At 44.1% G+C, this 8,932-nt stretch overlaps 1 protein-coding gene across 1 annotated transcript in view; it reads left to right on the forward strand.

Annotated features, from left to right (window-relative positions):
• Positions 1–3,599: 3,599 nt before the first annotated feature.
• Positions 3,600–8,932, forward strand: part of cdc42ep1b (CDC42 effector protein (Rho GTPase binding) 1b) — a 10,145-nt gene continuing 4,812 nt past the window's right edge. The window contains 2 exon segments of the mRNA XM_065964868.1: positions 3,600–3,738; positions 7,832–8,373. The gene's annotated coding sequence lies outside the window, so the exon portion shown is untranslated.

An 8,932-nucleotide genomic window follows, 5' to 3' on the forward strand; every position in this document is an offset into this window, starting at 1 on the left:
ACAGCCTCTTACTGTAAAAGGTTTCTAAATGTCTGTGTCACAGCTGAGACGAGTCAGAACCAGAACTTTCTTTTTATTGTTCACTTTTGGAGCCACAGTTGGGATTTGAACCCGGGCCGCCTGCTTTGAGGACCACAGACTCCGTACATGGGGAGTGCATTAACTTATTTTTATAAAACATACAACTTCAGGAGATGCTTTTCACTTACACTTCAATCCTAACATGTTATTTTACCAAACAACTACACATCCATATCCACACACACATCCTTTCCTTCATATCGACATTACAGAGACATTAACTTACATACATATATATAACCACACATAGCCTTCACATCATTTTTCAATCCTTTTTCCTTGATTAACTAACGACTTCTGCAAACATATTGGTAATTTGCTATACAATAGACAAGTGCATTTAAAGTAAAATAAATAAATTAATTTAATTTAATTTAAAATAAAAATATTTAGAGGTGACTAGAGCCCAGACATTACCTGCATCACTGGAGATTTATATCAAATCTTTGTTTTCAGCTGTAATCTGGCTGTGATTGTTTCCCTGATGAAAACATTTTTGAATCTTTGTCTCCACTGAGTTATGTTGGGAGGCTGTGGTTTCATCCAGGACGCTGTTATTGTTTTCTTTGCTATTAATAGCAAAATTCTAAGCAAGGAAATCAAGTCTCTGTTGGTATCAGGAGCTATACCTAAAATAAAGAGTGAAGGATCCAAGATCAGAATCTGACTTATTTCTTTTTGTACATTTCTCCAAAAGTCTACAACTTTTGGGAAGTCCCAAAACATGTGTGTAAAATCCCCCACTAGTCCACATCCCCTCCAGCACACCTCAGAAGTACTGCTGTATTTTCAGGTGATGGATGGGGTGTTAAAGTATTACATTTTGACTTTCCAGTCAAACTCCCTCCACACAAGACGATCACTTTTATTAGTGTTTTCACACAAACTCAAAAGTCCTGAAATGTTCCTCAAACTTTCAGACTGAGCTTCAACACAAAAGAACAATTTATTCTCCTCAACTTCATCCTGCTAACCCCCTGAAAGTCAAACGGCGTCCTGATCCACTCATTTAACCTCTAAGCGTGTAAAGTGAGGCCCCTCCCCCTGAGGTTGGCGTCTGAATTACAGGGCGTTACAGAGTGCTCCACCACACTTCAGCAACAAACACACAAACCACTGCACAACACTTTCTGCACAAACATATTCAAAAATAACAGCATGCTAAATAAAAGTGCCTGGAAACGGGGACATGGTTTCATACCAGAGGAGTCATTTTGAGCCCCCGCGTGTTTGTTAACTCATACGTTCACTTTACGGTAAGTTACTGTAATATCCAGAGGGGAATGTTTTCAGACCAGCTGCCACGTTCACTTTTGTTTTTCTGTTTGGACTCCCGTTTTAGAGACACCAAGAAAACATTCAGCAGGAAAGCAACATTCCTCTGAGGAGTGATAACCATCAGATGGAGAGGTGGCGTGGTCAGACTCACCTCAACAATAGAGTCTGAAATAACTCAGAAGATTCTCCACCAGACAGAGATGATGACAATGATGGAGAGTTTCAAAAAGTACAGAGGCTTAAAACAATAAAATACAGCTTCAGTCGTATTTAAATCTCCGAGTTAAACTGAGCTCGCTCTAAAGAGAGAGAGTAAGAGAGCTGCAGAGAAACCATCGCTCTTCTGCAGACATTTAAAACTCTTAATTCATAAAAAAATTTGATACAGGAAGTATGGGGGTCCAAGGTGAATTCTCCTGATTATATCCTGCTGTGTTCTCACATCAGCTCACTCTGACTTTCTGCAGAATAAATATGAGGAGGCTGGAGGAGAAACTCCGGGTGAAGAGAGAAACACTCAGATGTTTGTGTGATCACATGACGCTCAGCATCAACATATCAGGAGGTCTCAGGAGGTTTCTGCAGGTGTATACGCCGCCTTTGATTCCACGGCAACAAACATAGAAGTGACCAGGCAGCCAATATTGGTCATTTGTTTTTATTCATAAAAATGCAGGCAAACTTCTACACTCAGATTTGTCGGTTGTTTTAAACGAGGTGTTTGCACATCCAACTATCTCGTGATTTAGGTGTGTATATGACATCTACACGACCACATAGAAAAGATCCCGCAGCTGGAGACGCTCCTGGTTTGAAGCAATACAGAGTTTAGAAACAGGATCTCTAAGCGGGTCATTTCATTAAGATTGGATGAGTCCATGAGAAGTAAAACTGTGAAGCTGTGATCTTTACTGAAAAATGTTCCAGATGGTTTGTAAAAGAGAAACAGTTCAGTAAAGTGTTAACGTCTACACCTCGTTTCTCTTCTTTTGGCCTCTAAAGCAGCGAGCTCTGACATTACAGAGCTCTATTGTCTCTGAGCCAACACTCGGCTTCCTGACGCTCAGAATCCACGGAAACAGGAGCCCGATCCAAACAAAGACCCAGGGGGCCACTTCTTTCATACCCCCCCTTAAACCCAGCCCTCCATACAGATAAACCAGAGCAACACTTTGCTTATAATGTTACTCATGCACATCTGGATTTTATGAGACCTGGATCCATCCGAGCAGAAAGAGAGACGCTTTACTCTCGTTCACCTCTGAAGGTTAAAAACAACCAGCTACCTCCAGTCATGAAACATGAAGAAGCTGCTGAAGTGTAAAAGCCTGCAGTTCCTGGAGTGTCCACTAGAGGCTGGCTGCAGAAGCACAGGAAGTCACATACACACCCATTCTAAAAAGCCTGTTTTTACAGCAGAGATGAACATGTTTACAGCCTGGTTCAAAAAACCAAATAGGTGTGATTATCTCATGTCTGGATGGACACACACTGTACGGGGGGTGAATGTTTTGATGACTCATCAGTTTTGATTTGATGAAGGATAAGAGTTATTCACAATAAGGCGTGTAGCTGACCTGATTGACAGGTGGGCGCGGTGTAACGGTTTGTCAGGAGGTTTAAAACCCGCCTCAGCTCCAGCTCTCAGCCTGTCGTTAGGTTGACTGAAAGTTAGACTGAGACAGCATTTCCAACATGGAGACCGCCATCGATGGGACTCCAGCGCCCCCTGCAGGAACAGACGGGGGACGCCATCGATGGGACTCCAGCGCCCCCTGCAGGAACAGACGGGGGACGCCATCGATGGGACTCCAGCGCCCCCTGCAGGAACAGACGGGGGACGACACTCAGGCTTCATCCATAGACTGCACACACAGAGCTTCTCTGTTTCTACCTCTGAAACATTTCATTTTTATGGTTTGTGAAATATTTTTGCGATTCATACATTTATTTATTTTTTTGCCATCTGTGAAATATTTTTCCAGCTGACCTTCAGGGCCACCGTACCTCGGACTTATCTAGCAGTTAACAGGCAACAAAGCTGCGCGCTGATATGAAGTTGTTCATTATGAACTTTGCTAAAGAGTGAGGTGAAAAAGATCCTCAGAGGAGAAAGATCAACTCTTTTCTGATCTGAGATGAATATCTCTCAGCTACCTCTCACTTCCGGTTGATTGCAGCGTATTTTAGCACATGCTCATTAGTCGTTAACGCTCCTTCCTCTTCCTCCTCCTTCTCCTCCTCTTCCTCCTTCTCCTCTTCCTCCTCCTCTTCCTCCTCCTCCTCCTCTCTGCAGCTCAGAGTCTCTGCAGCTCTGCACACTTCACGTCGGAGCGGAGAAACGGAGGAAAGTGATGCTGAAGTTTTAATGATTTGAAGGTAAGAGTGTTTGTCTGTCTCTACAAAGAACGTAACAACATCTGAAAACATTAACCTGTTCAACAATCTACATCAGAACATATCATGTCTCTTTCTGACTGTCTGCTGTTTGTGACATGTTGTTTTTAACATCAGATATCTGTTTGCAAAGCTCGTCTATATTTGTAATACTTTGATAATTCTCTATAGGAGGTGATTCAAAACTGTACACTCTGTTATTTAACTGATCCAGATGTTCAGTCATGTGTTGAACTCTCACTCTGGGGCTTTGTGGTCTAAAAGAGGGAAATATGGACCTCCAAGCTTCTAGAATATCCTCAGTTTGAACCTTGCTGCCTTCAGGTGCTCCTCAGAAACATCGTAGTTAACATATTCACCACGAGTTACGAGCACATGAACGCACTTCCAAAGTCGTAATTACAAGGAGGAAACTTTGATGCCGAGTTGCCAAGTTGAGACATTTGTGTGATTTTCCAAAAGACAGAGAGCTCTGTAAATATTACTGAGTGACGTCACCAGTCTGTTCCTGCTGGGGGCGCTGGAGTCCCAGGCTTTTAGAATGGGTGTGTATGTGACTTCCTGTGCTTCTGCAGACAGCCTCTAGTGGACACTCGAGGAACTGCAGGATTTTACACTTCGGGATCTGCTTGCTCTGTACACTCTGCGTTTGTGCACAGTCAGTGTATGAATTATTCCAACTCGTTGATTGAAAGGATTGATTACGGGATCACAGCTGAGTGTAAATAAGCTGTCGTCTTTCTTCATGACATCAAGTGACCACAGGCGGAGCTCTAAAGTGTGAATCAGTCAGAGAACATTTCTAAAAGCTGCTTCAGACTTTGAATGCTCTGTTCAGAGTCTGCAGCGACCTTAAAGTCCTTCCTCATCAATGTTTACATCATGTAACGTACATCCTCTTCTGCAGCCTCACTTCCTGTTCCTTCAGCTGTTTTTGGATCATTTTTTAACGCAACTTGCTGTTGAAATATGAAGTGTGAGCTCTGTATCACATGTCGTTGTGACAGCCGTACACTCGGCACAGCTCCACACAAAGCCGCCTTGTTCTTCTCTGAAAACATCGGAATCAGTCGCTCAGCATTCTCATGAAGCAGAACGACAGAACAACTGTTGAGGAGTCATGCCAGCTCTCAGATCAGCACGTTGGCAGACGGTCAGCGAGGGTTTGAACATCCAGACATCTGCTGAATGATCCTTCTGTCATGTTCAGTCTGTGTTCCAACAGAGCTGCTGCTGCTGACGTTCATCCTGCTCAGAGAACAACAAACAAAACACCAAAAACACAAAAAACACCAAAAACACTAAAAACACCAAAAACACCAAAAACACAAAAAACACGAAAAACACGAAAAACACTAAAAACACTAAAACGCCAAAAACACCAAAAACACTAAAAACACTAAAAACACCAAAAACACTAAAAACACTAAAAACACTAAAACGCCAAAAACACCAAAAACACTAAAAACACTAAAAACACCAAAAACACTAAAAACACTAAAAACACCAAAAACACTAAAAACACTAAAAACACTAAAACGCCAAAAACACTAAAAACACTAAAAACACTAAAAACACTAAAAACACTAAAACGCCAAAAACACTAAAAACACTAAAAACACTAAAAACACCAAAAACACTAAAAACACCAAAAACACCAAAAACACGAAAAACATGAAAAACACTAAAAACACTAAAACGCCAAAAACACTAAAAACACTAAAAACACTAAAAACACACAAAAACACTAAAACTCCAAAAACACCAAAAACACTAAAAACACCAAAAACACTAAAAACACTGAAAACACCAAAAACACCAAAAACACTAAAAACACTAAAACGCCAAAAACACTAAAAACACTAAAAACACTAAAACGCCAAAAACAGTCAAATTGAAAACAGGTTGAAAACGTCCTTTCTAGACATCATGACATGGTGATAGCGTCTTGCAGCCTAAGACGTCTAAAGTGATTAAATCTTCACCTGAATTTTAATTTTGATATGATTTGAGTAAACATCAAACAATACTAGATTGATTCAGAGCTCCCGCTGTGCTTCAATGTAACCTCACAGACCGGGATGCCAACATCACGTAGTCACAGAGTGGATGCTCACTCAGGTCACCATGTGGTGGACTCTGAAGCTTCAGTGTTTATCCAGCTCTGCATGGGTCTGTAAACCTTTCTGTGTTCTAACCTCTCTCCATTTTTCAAAAGCATCTCCAATATTGATCCTAGTTTGAGCACGTTTCTGCTCGTGGAGCTTATTAGAAACATGCAGAGGCTTTTTAGGTCGGGTACAATCACTTCTATCTGAACAGGAAGTGACATGTATGTTGATAAGATCATGAAAACGAGTCATTACACTCAGGTATGATCTCCTCTATAAATCATCAGTCAGAACAGAAACATTGAACACACTGGTGTGTGTGTGTAGACCGTGGTATGTGTGTGTGTGCAGAGCGTGGTGTGTGTGTGTGTGTGCAGAGCGTGGTGTGTGTGTGTGTGCAGAGCGTGGTGTGTGTGTGTGTGTGCAGAGCGTGGTGTGTGTGTGTGTGCAGAGCGTGGTGTGTGTGTTGCCACGTTGCAGCAGGTCCTGTAAACTGAAGGTTGTATTTTGATGCAGTGTGTGTAACGTTCAGGCTGTCCTGACCTCAACCACAGAGCTGAAGCTGTGAGAACTGATGCTCTCTGGACCAGTGGAGGAACCTCAGAGCTGACCCACTGTGTGTGTGTGTGTGTGTGTGTGTGTGTGTGTGTGTGTGTGTGTGTGTGTGTGTGTCTCTCTCTCCCTCTCTCCTCACCTTTACTTCCTGTATGACAGTGAAGGCCTTCCTGTTAAAAAGAGGGATTAGTGGAAGCTTTAGGGCAGGTAATCTGAGCCCAGGCTGTGCCCAGCATGGTGGCACCAACACCTGGTGTGAGTGTTATATCAGAGGTCTGGATCGCCCTGCGAGCAGCCTGCAGAGCGCTCTGACATTAATCCAACACTCTGCGGATTGGAGAGGTCACGTGTCGGGAGCTAATCACTCAAATCATTTCCTCAGCAGACTTTATGTAGAATAATGAGACACACAGTGAGGAGTGGTCTGAATGTTGAACACCTGTCGTTACCTGAGCACCCTGTGGGTTTAAAGATCTGACATGAGGACATTTACAAATTTTGACCGTAAAGCTGCTGCTAGAGAGAGAGAGAGATAGGGAGAGAGAGAGAGCGAGAGAGAGAGACAGAGAGAAAGAGAGAGAGACAGAGAGAGAGAGATAGAGAGAGAGAGAGAGAGAGACAAGAGAGAGAGAGAGAGAGACAGAGAGAGAGAGAGAGAGAGAGAGACAGAGAGAGAGAGACAGAGAGAGAGACAGAGAGAGAGAGAGAGAGAGAGAGACAGAGAGAGAGACAGAGAGACAGAGAGAGAGAGACAGAGAGAGAGACAGAGAGAAAGACAGACAGAGAGAGAGACAGAGAGAGAGAGAGAGAGAGAGAGAGACAGACAGACAGAGAGAGAGACAGAGAGAGAGAGAGAGAGACAGACAGACAGACAGAGAGAGAGACAGAGAGAGAGAGAGAGAGAGAGACAGACAGACAGAGAGAGAGACAGAGAGAGAGAGAGAGAGAGAGAGAGAGAGAGACTGCACTAATATGTGGGTAACATTCAGACAACACTGGAGACTGTGTGTGTGCAGGTGAACTTTCTCTCTTTGGTGAAACGAGTTCATAGGTTTCAGTTAGCAGCTCTGAGGGACAGCAGGATGTTACTTCACTGATGGTCGTCACCTGTAACCACCAGCTGATGTATGACACACACAGATTGATGAGAGGAAACAGATTGTGGGGGTCTGATCCAGACGGAGGATCCAGATCTGCTGCTGGAGGATTACAATCATTGTGTTTTACGTCTGCAGACTCATCAGAGATGAATGAAGATCAGAAATGAACCATGAGTCAGAGAGAGTCTTCAGAGTTCTGATTGGTTGAGTGAATGATCTGAACGTTTATTATCCTCCACTCGTCCTGCATGTACTCCTCCTCCTCATGTAACTCTAATGTCTCTCTCTCTCTCTCTCTCTCTCTGTCAGCTGGCCTCAGGTGAACTGAAGGAACAGAAGCCCCCCTACCTGTGTCCATCGAAGTCCTCTTAAGTGGATTGCAGAGAGAGACAGAAGACAGATTAGAGCTAATCCAGAGTCTTATCTTTCCTTCAGCGTGACTCTGCTGCCACACTTTCTGGATTACAGACCCTAATTTTGTCTCCCCCCGTCCCCCCCTTCAGAGGAAACATCTCCCCCTGTCCTCACCTTCAGAGGAAACATCTCCCCCTGTCCCCCCCCTTCAGAAGAAACATCTCCCCGTCTTCACTTCGTCTCAGAGATCTTTTCATGGTCAGAGGACGGAGCGGCGGTGGCTGACAGGATGTGTGCTGGACGGCGTGGTGCCACACATGGATAAACCTCTTTAACAGGAGACGGTGCAGGACAGCAGACCCCCCCCCCCCTCCCCCCCTCCACGCCAGCCCCCAGCCCCTTCACCACTCTCTCTGCAGGGACAAGAGCAGAACGACTCATCAGAGAAGTTTGGATCTTTTCTGCACAAAGGAGTCTCAGAGAGGAAGCAGTGCTTGGTATGTGTCCTGGGGGGGAGGGGGGGAGGGGGGGACAGGAGGACCTCGGGTCAGTGAATGATGGCGTCTGGTTTTTAACTCCTCGTTGTCAGGATGCTGCTCGCTGTGTGGCTAAAGGGAGGTTAGAGAGCAGAGAGACGGCTCAGACAGAAATCAGCTGATAATCCTTCAGACGAGTATGAGAGGAAAGTGAAAAGAGACGACGGCGAGCACGAGTAGAGCGCTCAAAAACACAAAACATCTTCATTACATCAGCGTGCACGTGCAACATGAGCGTGCACGTGCAACATGAGCGTGCACGTGCAACATGAGCGTGCACGTGCAACATACTGTCCTCTATACCCCCCCATCTCCCTGTAAGATCAAATATGTCAAGTTAGGATGGAGGGTAAACAAACTGAGCACCTGGTTGTTTGTTTGTTGGTCTGTGTGTTTGTTTGTTTGTGTGTGTGTGTGTTTGTTTGTTTGTTTGTTTGTTTGTTGGTCTCAGAGTCCCCCTCGTTGTGCCCACAGTGGACTTTGTATCGTTAATCCATCGTTTAGAAAAACTCTGTAAACA

The sequence above is a fragment of the Labrus bergylta genome, chromosome 16, assembly GCF_963930695.1.
Source record: "Labrus bergylta chromosome 16, fLabBer1.1, whole genome shotgun sequence".
Taxonomy (NCBI): Eukaryota; Metazoa; Chordata; class Actinopteri; order Labriformes; family Labridae; genus Labrus; species Labrus bergylta.